Here is a 17,668-nt window from a genome sequence, read left to right on the forward strand (position 1 = left end):
TGCTTCCCATCTCTTATACTACTTAGTTATGTGCTCCACTGTCATTGCTATGGTAACCCATTGTCATTGTATTTTGTCATTGACACGACAGTTCAAGCTAAAGGCAGAAGTACCCAGTACGAACTCGAGGTTGCCTCTCGCTCTGTGTCTGTTACTTTGCTCACCTCGTCTGTCTCGTCTTTGTCTCCATTCCGCTCCTTTTTTCTGTCTGGATCGGTTCATCATACGGAGTGCTTTTTTGAAATGCGATGCCGTGTCATTAAAGGACATGTTTTCTATTGGCACTTCTGTGTTTCTACAGCATGACTTAGGTTCCTCTTGGTAGTCTTCTTATTACGATCTTTGAATAAACACCTTCATCTTTTCTTACATCAGACATCAAGTGGTACCAATAGTACATGCAAAGGTCACAATATCGAGTGCTACAATGTTTAAAACTCTGAAAAGCTCTCGCTGATCTTTGTATTCTCTGCACTAGCTTCCTTACCTCCATCACCACTTGACTTTGTCTTCAACGAAACAATTGCTGCTTTAAAGTTACCTTTGTGCAAATTCATCTGAATTATTTACTAAATTGCTGTTCTGAGCTTTTAGAGGGTAGAGAAGAACTTGAAATGTGAAGGTTTTTTGAGCCCTTTCTCTTTCCCTCTCCTTCCCCCACTCCCCACTTTTTCACCCAAGCACAATTTGATTTGACTTGATTTGATTTGAGCCCTGCCACTTTCAGTTTGAATAAGGTAACCAAGAGTTATTTGCTAGGATAGACAAGTGTCTCACCGGCCGAGGAGGTTCGATGAATTTTCACACTGCTTAAAAAAAATTGAACTTTACTTTATTCAAATGTAACGCATGACTACAAAGACCCGGTGTTTGATGAGGTGCATGAGATGTAAATGTCGAATGGACATTTCTCGCCGAGGATGCTGCCCAGCATCATAATCATCTGATCTGAATGGATTCAAAGTTTACTCCTTTTATGTGAATGGGTGCTGCTCCATTGCTTTGACAGGGGGGAGCCGTACAGTAACATCCCCTGGGGGCTCGGGTGGATCAGATGGAGCAGGCTGGGAGATGTGCAGCAGCTTCTCAGGGATCTGAGATGTATGCTTATTTTCTCAGGCATCTGTTTTTCCTAAAGGAGTAACACCTCAAATCCCAGATTCTCACAACAGTCATGCTACATTAGCGGCCGATTTTTCTCCCAAAAAAATCAAGTAGCTTGTGTTCCGTTTAGTACTAGACATTCTTTTTTTTACTCACTCTGACATTTTTTTCCTATTTTCTATAATCTAGCCACTCTATTTTTTGCACCCCTTATTTTCAGCTGCTTGAAGTGTTTGCAATCCAGTCATTTGGATTTGCTGCACTCTTATATGTATAGAAAGCCACTCTGGGTAAGTGTGTCAGCTAAATGTTTTAAGTGTGAGACCTCCTGTGTACAGCTTCATGTCTGACTGTGCATAACCATCAGCAGCTCTAGTAGGGAACCACATCAACTCCTTTCATTGAGTCAAAGTGTGTCCCACTGTTCTGTATCTCTCGGTAAGCACTCTACAGCACCATTCATGGCTGAGGAAGGCAGGAATTTACCCAATTCTCTATTGGCTTAAAGGAGAAAAAACAAAGCTAATAAAATATCAGCGCTGAGATCTGAGCAATTCAACAGCAGATGTTTAGCAGCTCAGCAGATGTTCTCATATTGTCAGCAGAGAGATGCTGCATACAGTAGCTCTTTGCTTGTACAGCAGCTTATGTGTGAGCTTATGGATAGGTGCATGTGTACCTCTGCACGTGGCCAAGCCTCTGGACAGCGGCGCATCTGTCTGGGGGCAAGCTAAGCTCAACCTTAAACGCTTTGTGTGAGAATGTGTTTGCATGAGCATGCTTAGGCTTGTATTTGTTAGTGTGTGTTTGTGTTAGCGCACCGAATCAAGCTGCTCACTGCCTTCCTGTCTCTTGTCCCCTCCAGAGGGTCATTCAGCGCCTCTCCCAGCTTCTAATCCCGTCTGTCCGGGGGAGATAGAGGGAAGCGGACGGCCGCCGTGCACCCGGGGCGCCGCAAACACAATCACCAGCCTTTCACGGACACTTAACGGGGCTCTGCGCTTGTTCAACAAGGCAAAACGTGGCAGGAGGGATCAATTTAATACAAGGCCTGACTCAAATGGAAAAAGGGGAAATAAATAAGCAATGACAGCGAGGACTGTTGCACAATTTGTGCAGCGGCTGTTCACTTTCACTCAGTCTCTCCTCTGTGGCTTTCTCCGCCGCAGCACCTATATGATTCCATTTCCTGCCTCAGCAGCATATGGGGACAAGCTGACAAAGAGCAACCCTGGCTCCTCTCTCTCATCGGGGTGTGTTATTTTAATAAATCACTTCTGCCATTGCTTGGTACATTAATTCCCCGGGCCCAGAGGGCTGTGTTGCCACTAGCAGCGATCTGCATGAGGCGCTAAATGATGTGGGGGATCCCCCGGTGAGAGAACAGAGGCTCTCTGAATCTTCCTTCCATCTCAGCCTTGTCGGTTTGGCTCTCACCCTGGGCTGGCCCAGCTCTCAGCAGACATCATATAATCAGAGGTTGCGTCGCACATACAAATGAGACGCACATATAGCCGGGAGGGAAGTCACCTGATACCTTGCTCTGCGGACGCTAGTCCCCTCGCGTGGCCTCATTAGCTTTCTCACTCCGGGGCTTTACGCATGTGTGTGGCAATATGTGAATGTGCGGCGTGCACTCTTTCCAAACAGATTTTTAGAGCCGTGTCTTTTCTCTCGGGGAGTAGTTCCTCTTCCATCAAATCGAGAAAGAAAAACGTCTCACCACAGTTTAACCTACATCTCTGTTTACAGAAGTGTTCCACTTGTCAAAGGAGATTCCGTCACGTCGTTGTGTACCGAGATGATCGTAGCCCTTGTAATGAACCACGTGTCTGCAGGTGGCGGCATGCATTAACACTTCGTAGATGTGGCTGTTTTACATGGCTGCTTGATTGAATCCAGCACAGTGTGACTGCACAGAGGCAGGTGGTAGGAGTAGCAGCCGCCAAAGTGGCAACACTGGCACTAGTAGTGTTAATCGGGGTGATGTGAATATATTTCTCCACTGGGGGTTTCCAGACACCTCCATTCCCCCTCCTAGCCTCTTGCCGCATCATGGGCTGGCTTGCAGTTACTCTCCTTTCTTTATACATCATAACTCGTAAGACAGAGGTGAGGTTGCCATTGGTATGCACAGACAACACCGGCAGATTCACCACCCAGAATACCGCTGGGAGATTATACCCTTCCCGCTCCACGCAGCAGGGATTCGGCCACCGTAAATAGAGCGCTTGGGAGTGTGCTGTGTGCCCGGAATGACAGAGCACCACAGCACCCAAACACGCCAGCCATACGCCGAGAATGAACTCAAGGACTGCTGCAAATACAGTAATCTCTCATGCTTTTGGGTGGTGGTTTTTACCTTTTCCTACTGGGACTCAGAAAATGTCGCACTGGAGATCCGTCTGGCTGATTGTCTGTGTGCGGTGCGGAACTGTTTAGGGCTTGCAGGACATGAACTACAAACAGAATCTGTTGGACTTCACAAAAATGATATATCACATGAGAGGGCAAAGAGAAAATGACTTTCATACAGAGTTTGCACATAAACCCCTGTCTACATGTCATCCTTTATGTTTAAACCGTTCATTCAAGGCAGGAATTCAGCCTTAATCACGGATTGCAGAAGAGAAAATTGGCCCGATTTATTTGCTTTTTGCTCAAACATTAAACTAGTTTATCAATAAATTATTCATTGTCTGTTTATCAAATTGTCTAAGGGACGGAGCACAAGTTGTAGCAGTGGTTCAGCATGCAGATCAAATCTTAAATGAAAAGCAATTCTTCTTCTGAAGGGCTTCTGTAGTATTGGAAACAAACACTGAATGACAGCAAGAGAGTTAATTTGAACGGGTATAATGCCTTGCTGTTGCTAGAACTATGGCACATTTTCACGAAAAGCCCAGCAATCTATTACGTTATGAATGGGTATATGATGCAAGTGTATACCCAATGTTTTTTTTTTTTTAGAAAGTTATTTCAAGTTTAATTATAACATTTCATGGTCATGTTTAGTTTTCATCATGGAGCTTTACCAGCTTCTGTTTGTTTGTTATTTTAGCACACACCGCTTTCCATTTGTCTTACTTGTGCATACTCTGACCCATTAAAACTGCATCTGTGCTTTTGACTTAATATGGACACGGAGGGCTGTCTTAATTAATAAGCAGGCATCCACCAAACTAATCTGCCTGTGTTGTGAAGTCTGTCCTTTCCATTAAGTGGGACTCACATTATCTCCTAATCAAATTAGTCACTTAATTGTGGCCCTCCCTTGATGGATCCTATGAAAAAAGGAGCACAGTGTTTGCTGGAGGGGGATGTGTGAAGATGGAACACGGCTGTTTCATTACGATATGAATTTTTTAATAACCAAAGCGTTCGCTGTCATCTCCTTGCTTTGAACGTTTGCAAAGGGTGAAGTTGAATTTGACATTTTATCCACTCTCACGGTTGAGTGTCTAGCTGGTGTGTTGGGGCTTAGTACCTAGCCCAAGGCCACTACCCAATTGCCCAACAGGGGATTGACCCCTGTCATCCACTGATCACTAGTCTGCTTTCTTAATCACTTCCCCACACCGCCTGCCGCACTACCTGATCTTAGTCAATACATTAGCTTCTTCAGCCCTGATGGAACTGCTATTCCCAGAGTCATGATTAAGGAGGGAACCCTTATGTGCTCAAAGACGCTGCTCTGTCCATCCTCGAGTGTGCAGATTGCCCCCCGGGAGCTCACGTTTTTTTAAGCAGGAGCGAAGGCTACCCCCGCAGCATTAGGTTGGTGGCCAACGTCCATGGGGGGAACCCCCAAGCGTCTGATGAATGGCGGCATGAGTGGTCGTTTGTCCCGCTGATGGAGTTTTATCCCCTGCCCCTCCAGAGCGGCCAGACAATAAAGAGAGCCACAGCCAAGCGTGACAGGTTAACCCAACAGTAATAGAATAACCTTAATAGTCTGGGTTGAGCCAAAGACGGCGGCAGGGCCAGCCAAATAGCCAGCCTACCTCGGCGGTGGGAGTGCAGTGGGGACCCAACACCGGCTCTCGCTGTTGTTGTCAGACGGAGGAGCAAGGACAAAGAGGGCAGGGTGATGGTTTAATGGGGGGTTTGATGCCTTCATAGGGTGAAATTGAAGTTGGTGAGGGCCACCAAACAGATAAAACAGGGCACAGGGGGCATTATACAGAAATTAGCCATACATAAGCGTGACGTCAACCGACCTTTATTGCTTATATATTTTATAGGAATCCTTATAGGAAGCATTCTCTCTCCCCGGGTCTCCTTCATGTGGAGAGTGATTGATATAGGATGCTATGACACTGTGGCGATGCTCATACAAAAGATTGGAAGTAAACACGATCTAAACCGAGCAAACAGTCAAAAGAGATTTAGATGATGCTGTCATGACGTTGACGTGAACATGCCTGTTTTCTGGCAGATAATCCTCACAAAGAGACTCCTTCGGGCTACACGCACCCGCGCAGGCGACGCTTCTGTCTCGGTTTGTGTCTGTAGCACCTCCGCTTGCAGTTTGTCATGTCTGACTTGGGCTTAATTAGGCCTGCGAATTAAAGCGGCGGCAGCAGGGCTGGAAGCCCTCTGTCCACAGCTCAGCCGCCCTCCACGGCGTCTCCTCGGAGGACCTCTCTGCTCTGTGTGGTTAAGATAATAGAGACTCGTTCAGAAGATGTTAATTGAGGGGAGATAAAGTGCAGTAGTGGCTGCAGGGATGCAAGGTGCGGGGGTGGAGGGGAAGGAGGGAGGGCTACCTGATTAGAGGCTGAGGTGTTCGACTTACAGCTCATTTTTTGTGATATATGTACGGCTAGATTTTTAAAAGGAAGGAAGAAAATACAGGAGCAGCATGCATCAAAAAACACAGACGAAAAGCCAGTTATTAAAGTTTCTCCTTAACCATTTGTTGTTTTGCCCTGAGCCGTGCCATGCCGCGCTCGCCTTTCAAGACTTGATAAGGCCAGGAGGATTAATATATTCTACCTCTCAGTAGCTCCTGCAGCTGAATGGTGCTGTCAGGTTGTGTAAGGTGGAGCTGAGAGTTTAGTGGAGCTTTTTTTTGGGGGGGGGGGCTGAAAAAGGTGACGCAACCACGCCGGCAGGTAGGAAAAGGATGCAGACTCTACGTGGGCCAAGGAGGTGGAAGCAGGGACTGAAGCGATCTGACCAAAAACAGCTTAAGTGACAGAAGCTACATTAATAGTGGCATATGTCTGGAGCAGAGAAAGCCTGAAAGAGAGAGAGAAAACAGATTCTCCACCAGCCCGAGAGAGGACAGAGAGAACGAGAAAGAGGAGGGCAGGCCGAGGAAAGAAAAAAAAAAGAGGCAGAATACAGTGCCAGCAGCCTCTATAATTGCCTCAATGCCACCGGGATTGCTGTCATTCAGTTGAAGCATTTTCTTTCTCTGTACATTTGAGGTGTAAGAGGGTGGTGGTGGTGGTGAGGGGGGGATCCGATGGTGCCCTCCCTCCTTTGGTAACATACAGCAATGAGGGCAATAGCTCCCCTGTAGCGGTAGAATCCCTGGCATCAGCGTGAGCAACAGAGAGTGCAAGAGAAAGAGAAGAAGCGAGTGAGAGATAGCGTGCGTGCGTGCGTGTGTGTGTGCGTGTGTGTGAAAGAGAGAGAGAGAGTGTTGTGGAAGAGTGAGGTAGCGATAAGGTGGTAGGTGGACCGAAGATCAGACCTGTCAAATGTGATTGCGCATCCGCGCGCGCAGGGTTGTGTGTGTGTGTGTGTGTGTGTGTGTGTGTGTGTGTGTTATATTTCCCAAAGAAAACCTACCTCCTCATCTCCCTCCCCCTCTCAAAACAACATTCACACAAACACACTATCACTGCCCAAACACACACACACACAAACATTCCTCAAGGAATCCTTTATTTCTTTATTTGGACTCCTGTTGGTGCGTGCATTGGATGCTCTGCTCCCTCCTCCTCCTTCTTCTTCTTCTCCTCCTCCTCCTTGTCCTGCTCTTCTCTCCTCCTCCTTCTCCTCCTCCTCCTCTCCCCTCTTTGCCGCTCTCACAGCCTAGTTTTCTTTTTTTTCCTCTTCAATCTTGTGTGTGCAGGTTGTATCTGAAGGAGGGACCGGTGCCGCGCTCCCATCCCCGCGCTCCTTCAACAACAACACTGTGAGTATCCTCGTGCTAATTTGGCTTTCTCCAGCCTTCCTAATGTCTGTTTGGCTCTTTCTTTCTTTTCTTCTTTTTTTCCCTCTTCATTCTCTGCCTCTTTTATGTTTTCATCCGCCGCGCCAAATGCAGCGGCAGCGCGGGAAGGGAGAAAAAGAAGTGGAAACAAAAAGGAATGAGAGGATGTACAGAAATAGCGAGAGGATAAGGGAACAGGGGAGGGGGGAAAGAAACAAGGGGGGGGGGGTGTTGGGGGGGAGAGATTGCCGCTTCTGCTGCGACCTACGCGTTGTGCTTTCGGAGGTGTTTCTCTTGGAGGATGCTGGAATTGCTGAAGGGATGAAGGGGGCGGGTCTTGGGTTTTGTGAGTAGATAGTTGTGCGAGAATGATAGGGGATGTTGTCGACGAGCATAGAGTGGCTCGTCAGACAGCCGGGCAGCTTGAACCAAGGCTTTCTCTCTTGACTAAACTTCTGATTCATCCGTCACTTGCTAGATTTACAAACACAGAAGCACCTCTCCAATGTCTTCCCTCCTGTTTTTACTGACATCTTCTTCTTTTATTATTTTTGACTTTTATGTCATGTTGTCATTCCTCATGACGACATGAGATGTATCGTCTGTGCAGGTGGGAGAGGAATCATTGTCTAGTACTCAGCACATTATGCCATACATAATATGCACTAAGTTTAAATGACGACAGAAGCAGCTGCACAAACAAGCTTTATTCATATAACACTTTTGCTCACATGTGTGTATCTGTGTCTATTAATAATTGTCAAAGAGTTTCAGTTTGTGAGTTTGTGTTTTGCCAGCACTAAACATCTTACTATGTTACCATTGCATTCATAGTAACGAGTATGGTGTGTGTGTGTGTGTGTGTGTGTGTGTGTGTGTGTGTGTGGGTGTGTGTGTGTGTGTGTGTGTGTGTGTGTGTGTGTGTAGGTCAGTAAGTCTATGTCCATTCCCACACGCTGCCCTTTGATCAAAGGGGCCACATTGAGTCTGCCCACGGCATGTGTCTGAGCCATATGAAGAGTGGGAGTACTGTGTGTGTGTGTGTGTGTGTGTGTGTGTGTGTGTGTGTGTGTGTGTGTGTGTGGGCGGGCTGAGATGGATAGACCCTGTGCCCTCACTGCAATGCCATGGCTAATGGGCATGCAGGTCAGCGTGGATGGACACGCATCCGGCTGTGCGTCTATGTCACCAAGACCTAATCCTCTCTCAGGCTTTTGCCGGTAGTCACGAAAACACCAATCTTTGTAAGAGGAAAAAAAACATATTGGGCCAACAAAACGCTCACAACACACTTTGGCAGATTCCTTTGGCAGAGTAAAAGGGATTGATCTGAGCGTGGCAATTAGGCAAATTTCAGAACTAAGCATCTGGCGAGGCGAGAACGCTTCGTCTGGCACAGGATTACCATTTTAGTTCCATTTTGAGACGTTGCAGCCCAGAATGTGTTATTTCACAACACTCCAGCAGCACGGCGGCTCCGGCAAAAACCGGCACATGAGGGATCTCTGTGCAGCACTCATGTTGTGTATGTTGATTTCCACGACCTGCAAAGTAAGACTAGTGCTTTTTATTAATGATCAGGTTCAATATGTGTGTCCATAGCCAAGGCGGGCGACCTCCCTCTCTTTTTGACAATGAATCTCGAGTAAAATGGCTGGGTTGATAGCAGCCTGCCGACGAGCTTGCGTTCTAAAGTAGGCTGATTTAAATGAGAACCATTCCCTCAATTACGGAAGATTAGGTTACCCTCCACCAATCTGAATCCTTAAATCCCTTCTGTTTTTACAGCTCTGTCTGCCGAATGTAATTCAGCCTTGAGACCTGGGCAGAATAGCAATAAAAGAAGGTAGAAACTTGAGCGGTGAAACCATGGCAGTAAAAATATCCATTGGGAGAGAGCTAAAGCACATGATAATTGACACAGCGCTGTGTTGCACTTGGCTGTAATTAACTGTAACAGAGGTTGTCGGTTGGAAAGCGAGAAAGCCCAGACTGTCCTAGTGCATTTAACACACATAAAAGTGCAACATTTGTTGTGTCTTTCCAGCCTTTACAGAGGGTGCGTTTGAGGTTCGCGTGGGCCTCTCAGCTGTATTTATCCACATGTTTTGCTACCGGCCCAGTAAGACATTATACAACGCTTCCTTTATGCTTTCCACCACAGTTTGAAACACATGAAAAATCGAAAGAAGCCATTGTTTCTGGAGCGACCATAAAAAAAGAAAGAAAGAAAGCTTATCTATTTTTAGTGTGCTTTTCCTCATTGTTGCTTGGGCCACGATTCATGCTTACGTCTAGCAGTTGTGTGCCATAAACTATGTTGTGCTTCGCAGCAAGGCGCTGGCTGGTGACAACTCTCACCCACACATTAGTGATCTATGAGCCATATACCACAGGCCCCCTGCTGCCTCGCCAGCCGCTTTGAAACGCACAGGACCACAACAATGTCATTCTCCCCGTGTGATAGCGCCCATATGTGTCGAGAGCACCTGTATTAGCGTAATGCACCAACCCTTTATTTCTCATCCCTTATCACAACCCGGTACACGCTGTACCGAAAGGGCGGACGGAGGGGTGGGGGGGAGCTCATAAAGATAAAAATCACATTTCACTAGAGGGTGCTTGTGTGACAGTGATATATGCTCTGAGCACCCTGCCACCTCATTGAGATTGGAGTGAGTTCTGGGTGGCTAAATCAATTTGTGCAAAGGCTGTTGGCGCTGGTATTGGTGTCGTGATATGATCTTTGTTGTCCATTTTTAGAGGGCAGTGTGAGCGCAACGACAAGGGCAAAAGAATCTGACCGCGTTCTCTCTTGTTCCTAGGGTAAGGGATCTCGCCCACGAGGATTGTGGGTAAAGTCAGTCTTGTTTGTTGTTGTTTTTTCCACTTCTTCCGCCTAGGTTTAGACACTATGGATTCTCTATTAGGAATGTACCTCCATCCATTACTGCATGCGTCCTGATAGAGTGTCCATAGCCAGAGGCGAGCTCCGTCCATGCATTAATCGCTGTAATTACTCAGTGAGGGTGACAGGGATTTTGGAGGTGCGTCTGAGTACATATACCAGTAGAGGACTGTGGGCGGGGGCTGTTAGACCAGTCGATTGGTGAACCCGACTACCTCCAGTGATAGAGATCTCCGGTCAGAGAGAAATGAGAACAAGGCTTCAAGATGTGTCAGCAAATTTCCTCATATCCGTATCATGAGTTATGGCATTGTGCGTTATAAGATAAAAGCCATAATCTGGGGAATTTCTCTTTTGATATTTTGCCTCTATTTAGTTGAAAACTACCCAGCTTTACCAAAAGCTGTTAAAGGTCCCGTTTCGTGCTCATTTTTTGTTCATGCAGATATCTTTGAGTATTACACTAGAACATGTTTACAAGCTTTAATGTTCAAAAAACAATTTTTTTTCATACTGTCTGTTTGAAAATACTTGTATTCCCCCTCGGTCAGAAACCCCTTGTTTTAGCGCCAGCCTCTCTAAGCCCCTTTCACCGAAAAAGCCCATTCTGCTCTGATTTGTCAACGTTTCCGTGTTTTTCTGTATCTGCGCTCTTTGTGTCTCTGCACCGCCATTGCAGCCGGGGAATGACTGTAACGCCACTTTCTACCTATATATATATATAGTATATTTATGACTTCACAACCGTACAAAAGTCCTGGCGGCTTGTCTGAATAGGGGCTGTCTGCATTTCTCTGTGTATTGAGCGTTTTTGTTACTTTTGCAGTATTTATATAGCACCTCGACCTGCAACATCACCACAGCAACGACTGCTTAGCAACAACGATGTTGCCAACTTCTACAAAAAAAACAAAGCAAACTAAAAACAAAACAACAACAAAGGTGATCTCAGAAATATCACTTGATTTAGTGGGTTGGGATGTAACTGGCTGCGTTTGTTTTATGGCACGAAGTACTGCGGCGCTGGCTGTACAGATGTTCAGCGCGAGAGATGCTCGTAAAGAAAAGGAGGCCAGTGGTCAAATCAAGGCTGTCAAGTCAGGGAAATAAACCGGAGGAGGGAGAGTTGAACATGCCGCAGCTCTGAGGGCTCCTCATTGTCTGTACAAGGGCAGCAGAGTTGCTCTTTGTGTTGCACTTTTGAAATGTCTTATAACAATGTGAATGTGCCAGTTAATCAGGGGGCATTGTTGGTCATAATAAGTGAATGGAGTTTAATAGGTGAATGTCTTCCACTTCCCTTCTTATCTCACAGTGACTTTCACATTCTTGTAGCGCCTGCAGCAAGTAATCATTGGAAATATGTGACTGAGAGACGTACGGTACAGTATATTTTAATTGAAGACAGTTTTAAGCATCATGGGAGGGAATAAAAGGACATTTGGACGTGTGGAATAAGAGAGTTCTTGGGCACACACATACGCACGTAGAGCCATTTTCTTAGGGTTTGGTTTTCTCATTAATCACAGCCGAACCATGTCTGATACTAGCGTACAGGAGATGAAACCAGGCTGGAGCGACGGAGTCGAATATTTGAACATCTCAGTGCTGATGTGTGCAAAGCAGAGTGTGTGTCTGCAGGGGAGGCTTTGAAATTTCATCCACTCCATCCCTTTTAACTCTGCGGAGGAGATGTGTGTGTGTCTCACTCCAGTTGGCCAATGGCTGTTAGGAAGCTCCTGAACATCACCACCCCTCCAAACATTCACACGCATCCGCGCGCGCGCGCACACACACACACACACACACACACACACACACACACACACACACACACACACCCACAGACACACACTCCTCGCTATCTGCCTGTCCTCCTCCACCCCCTCTTCTACTCCAAAGACCTGCATTGTGTCAGATAGTTTAATGTGAAATTGCTTTTCTTTCAAATTTCCCCCTGGAAACGCAGGTCGTTGTAAAATGTTACATCTCATAATGGCATGTTATTGTTGTTCTTTCATACGAGTCCTTGGCTCCTTAGTGTGGGATTTTTCAGCGCGGAGCCAAGGTCAAACTCTGCTATTTTTCTCTCCGCTGCTGCAGCTTCACCCCGCTTTTGCCATCTCGGATTCTACAGCGAGCTCTTCCTCTGCTGCGCCCGTGGTAACCCCGCTGAAAAATGTATCACCACCTCACTCTATGATTACGCTATGCATTAGCAGGGCTTAAATTTAATTTGTCGTCAGGCCCTCGCGGCTGTGCTACGGGCCTGGCCTATCAGAGACACTTTGTAAAGGCCCTGGAAGAGCCTCCCGGGGTGATCCTATCAGTCAGACACACTGTCAGCAGACACACTCAGTTAGTCAGCATTGAGTCAGAAATGTGGCCCAGCCAAGCCACACGCCACCGTTTGCTGCTCCGCTGGGCCGCTGCTCTGGGCATCAAGCTCCCCCGCCTGCCAATCAAAGCTCCAGCAAGGATGCTGACCTTTGTTCCCCTGTTGAAATGAATGCTCTTCAACAGGTGATCCAACCGACATCCTTGCCTCGGCACCCTCAAGTTTAAATATAGCATAGTTTTCTTTCTTTTTTGGTTTCACCCTGCTTTCAAAGCGCTGCAGTGTTTGTCAGTAGCTCTATAAGATGTACTCACATTATCCCATGTATTTTTAGATTTTATTCAGTACGCAATGTCAATCCTCTGATGATCACCTCAATAATAATCACCTGTCCTAAAGTGGCTATTAGCGCCTTCCACTCCGGTGATTTACATTAATACCCGGTGGTTAATGTCATGTTTCTTTACTCAGAGTATGTGGAACATTCAAGTGCAAGGCGCTACCTCTGCAGTTATACGCAGTGTAATTATGTTTCCTTTTGCTTTGCCTTATTTTTACTTTCACATTTTTATCCTTACAGTCAACCATGAAAACAGCTTGATCCGAGGCCACTCAAGGCTGCTTTTAACGCCGCTTGCGGATTGAGAAGGTCAATTTTTAAGGCATTCTGTGCGGGGAAATGTTTAAACCAGCAAGTTCCTAAGCGAACCAAGAGGTCCTTATGCTTCCTGCAGCTCTAATTGGGATCCATTTTCATTTTTTTCATATGGTTTTAAATGTCAAGAACAGAGCACACACACAATGTTTTGAATTTGCACAGGAAGGCCTCAGTCCCTGGGTCAGAAAGGTTGAAATCATATTGGTTTATTATGAAAAGAACACATACTGTAACACAGCACTCTGTAGCAGTGTTTTACCATCGAAAGAGAAAAAAAAAGTTGATATACTGCTTCTGACCTCATCCATGGTCCGCTGAGAACATAATGTCAAAAGTTGCCAGCGCCTTTCTTCATTTGACAGAAACAAATCCTCAGGAAGGACTCAGTGGCCCTCCCTCCCCGTGTGTAGGCTGTACACTCTCTTCCTGCCTGTGTGGGTCTCCCCTGGGTGTTCCATTCTCCCCTCACGGTCCAAGCTGGGTGGATTGGAGACTTTTAGTTCCCCAAATGTATGAATGGGAATGTGTATTTTTATAGTTCGGGCTCCCGCCAGAAAGAGACACAGCAGATATATGTCCTCGTGGTGGAAGCTCAGTAATTTGGAGACCAAACACATAGTTCTAATATCAGCTACCAGTGGTTGTGCCTAGTTTTATCAAATATTCTCTATTACTAAAGAGAGTGCATTCTATGCTGTGCCACTGGTGTAATATTGTTTTTGCTGACATTGGATTATTACACAGCTAGAAGACAAATGAGGTTTGTCAGGGTTTTCTTGAACGTTACTTCACGTTAGCTTATTTGGGTTGCCAGATCTTGCGAGAGTTTGTTCCTGACACAGAAACAGGCCTCGAACAAAGTAGGTTTTTTGATGTGTCCGTCTGATCATTGCCATGTAAGTGTCAGAATGTTTTTCAGATGTCTGGCTTGTGAAGAATGGGTCCAATATTTACTTTGGTGACTATGGGGCGATAGAATTGTTCATAATCTGTGTTCTCTAATCCCATTTGAATCAATACGCTGTAATTTGGGACATCTCGGTTCCAAACCATCTATGGTTTAATAAATACATTGAAACTACATTAATATATTTTAAAACGTGTTTTGATTCATCTGGGACGCAAGCTCTATTGGTGTTACTTGACATTCGGCTGAGCATTTTCTTTATAAAGAAGACTGTCCTCCCAAGGACGTTTCAGTAAATGCCCAATACGACATGTATACGTTCAAGTGACAAAGTCCTCTCATGGTTGTAAGAAATAGGATTCTTATCAGTCATGAACAAAGGAGAAAGTTGGGGTGGTTGGATGGGTCAACAAAATGTTGGACCTTAAAACGAGAGATAGCTGTTAGGCTCCCACTACCCACCAACATTGTGTGTGTGTGTGTGTGTGTGTGTGTGTGTGTGTGTGTGTGTGTGTGTGTGTGTGTGTGTGTGTGTGTGTGTGTGTGTGTGTGTGTGTGTGTGTGTGTGTGTGTGTGTGTGTGTGTGTGTGTAAAAAGGTTGTGTAAAAGCAAATAAATCCACAGATTTGCTGCAATTGTCGTCCAAACGTTATAAACGCTGCTGGCGACGATTCCTCAGTGATTTGTACAGAAACCTGTCCAGGTTTCATCAGAAATGTACACATAATGCTGTGTATATCGGTATATGAGCAGCTGTTAGGAAAATAAATGAATGAAATGCCCTGGAGACTGGGTTTTGTATCCAAGGTTCAAATGCAATTTTTCTTCCTGTAACAATGTATAATCCCTTGTCCAAACAGGCCTGTATTTCTACCTTAAACATCCCTTTTATTCCTTCATTTAATATAAATGACACCCAGAGGACGAAACGGGGACAAGTCCCTTCTGACATCTGTGAAATATAGACTGATAATGCTCCTGCCACTCCCCTATTGGCGCTCCCTTCCACCTCTTCTGACAGGCCGGCCCAATGCATGTATCATAATGAGCGGATCTCTACGGCGTCAATTAGGAGCACCTTAAGCAAGTGAACTTCTGTGATTCCCGAGAATAAAGGAAGAGATGAAGGATCTCATCTCTTCCCATGAGCCATGATTCCTGGCTCGGAGAGAAGAGCAAGGCATACCCCCCACTCCCTCACGTCCTTTTGTAGATGTGAAAAAACTCAGTCGTTGTCCGCATGGCTCACTTTAAATGATTTAATTACTTGCTTTAGACTTGAGCAATTAAAGCTGAGCAGCACATATGTTAATTATATCTGACCTCACATTTTTGCTGCCCTGTTAATTGTTCACTTAGATGACATTCCGAGATGACTGTCACTGCTGCCTGTGTATCGGGCAATTTAAAAAAAATTAAGAAATGGCAGCAACATGGCTGTGTGACAGATTTTGGTCGACGGAAAAGTTTAATCTGCAGCCGTTCCGGTTCCAGATGAAGGGGACCACAGCGTGTAGACCTTATGACTTTTTTCTTTGTTTGACTTTTTTTGACTTTTTATGACTTATACCCCCTCTTGTCTCCCTCTGACAACAGTAACATACATACACCCCCTCTGAACAAGGACTATGTTTATGTTTTTATGAACTATTTTAAAAGAGATTACAGCCACGAATTAGACTGCAATAACTGCATATCTTGGCAGAGAAGGATACTTTTTCTGGACGTAGAACTCACTTCCTGTTCTTCATGAGATGATGCATTTTGTTTTTCTAATGCCATTATTACCCAGGAAACATCTAAACCCACTTATGTCCCAGTTCAAAGCTCATCCTGTCTGTTCTAATGCTTGTTTGCCTTCCCTTTCCTGAAGTCCTAGGCTCTGACAATCTATTAAAAAAACAGCTTGCAGAAACAAATTGCCACCTGAACTAATACATCTTGTTGAACGACACATGTATTGCAATTTTTCCAAACATGGTTTTATCACACAGCTCATTATCACATTTAATGGAGACTGTTTTCACTTTTGCCATTACTGCACACTGTGGTTTAATTCTCCTGGCAGTGAGGAGGCAGAACAGAAGTTAAGGCAGCATGGAAGGCAGATACACACAGCGAGCTCTTCAAATTCATTTTGTCTTGTGATATGATTGCAGCTGCGTGACTGTGGCCTTATGAGGCAATGGCAGGATAAATGAAAAATACATGTGCCGCTCAACATGATTACATTTGTTAATGTATTATGTCTCTGCATGCTGTTTCTAATGGACTGCTTTTGTTTGTCACCTTAAATGAGCGGAGACATTTCTTGTTTCACTTCACTACGTCAGAGTTGAATTTGGGAAAAATAGGATGAATGTGTGGTGTTGTGTTCAGGGAGCAATGTTTCTTATGTTATAGTTTGTGATTTCAGACATACCTAGTGCAACATAAAAATTGTGTATAGTAATTGTCTTTTGTCTTGGTTTTTACTGTCCAACCTGAAGTTCCAGTTTAAACAAAATGAAAAAGACATAATTGTCATCTTCACAAACGATGCTACAACAAACAATGAACATGATTAATGCCAAACTATCTTTCAATTTATTTTCCTTTAAGAACATCAGCGGTAGATATTAAAGTGTATGTCTTTGCATATAAGGCGCTGCTGATCATGTCTGATACAGGCATTTTTTGTATCTATAAGTATCATCTGCAGTATATAGATCCTGATCCATTGCTTATTTTGAGACTTATGCCTAGTCCACCCACAACCAAGTATGTTCAAAAACTTTTTTTTTTCAGGCCACTCAAGCCCTGTTGAAGAAAAATAAATATATCTCCGTCCAAATGAACAGGCGACAATACATCCCTAATCCTAAAACCATGTTAGCCAATCAGAAGCCTGAAAAACTCACTTTGGCAACAAATCTGATTCTGAGAAAAATATCATCCGCAGCCAGTAGTTTCCTCCTTTTACAATGGACACATATTATTTGTCCTGTTTGTCACTGTTATGTTACTTTGAAAAATTACGTAAGTGCTGGTTGCCAGAAGTGTTTTATAGCTGATAACCCTGCTCATTTTGGCATGTTACCTTATATGAATCCCCATTTAAGTTTGTAATTGTGATCAAGTTACTACAAGGAACTCTTTTTCTTAGGTTCTATTTTAGATTTTTTGCTAATGTAGCAGTAGTGTGTGTGTATGTGTGTGTGTTTTGGTTGAGATTCTAAGTTGATGGCAGCACCCATTCATTAAGTGCAGTGGCTCAGGCTTCTCCCCACTAGGATTCACAGACAGCTGTCAGTTCAGTGAGTGGCTCGTGCACTGATTGTACGTCAAGATTCCCTCCGACTTGCACATTCCACTGCACATACTTACTTCGACATTTACATACCCATCAACTCAGGGCCGCTGCAGTGTGAGCGCTGGGCGGCTGTCAGGATCGATTACACCACTACGACCTTTGCTCCCCCCGTGTATTACCAATGTTCAAGTTTGTGTTAAAGTGGATGCTTTTATTTTTATATATATATATATATATATATACAGTGGGTACGGAAAGTATTCAGACCCCTTTAAATTTTTCACTCTTTGTT

The 17,668-nt window shown here is 44.9% G+C and overlaps 1 protein-coding gene across 5 annotated transcripts in view; it reads left to right on the forward strand.

Annotated features, from left to right (window-relative positions):
* Positions 1–17,668, forward strand: part of LOC117958594 (RNA binding protein fox-1 homolog 3-like) — a 407,104-nt gene that overhangs the window by 134,789 nt on the left and 254,647 nt on the right. For 3 of the 5 annotated variants that reach the window (XM_034895077.1, XM_034895075.1, XM_034895076.1), the window contains one exon: positions 7,193–7,255. The exons of 1 other annotated variant lie outside the window; for it this stretch is intronic. The gene's annotated coding sequence lies outside the window, so the exon portion shown is untranslated. Of the gene's footprint in view, positions 1–6,958; positions 7,256–17,668 lie in introns of those variants that run through there. One more of the 5 variants, XM_034895079.1, reaches the window with a different exon arrangement.

Source organism: Etheostoma cragini, chromosome 15 (genome assembly GCF_013103735.1).
Source record: "Etheostoma cragini isolate CJK2018 chromosome 15, CSU_Ecrag_1.0, whole genome shotgun sequence".
In the NCBI taxonomy this organism is placed as follows: domain Eukaryota; kingdom Metazoa; phylum Chordata; class Actinopteri; order Perciformes; family Percidae; genus Etheostoma; species Etheostoma cragini.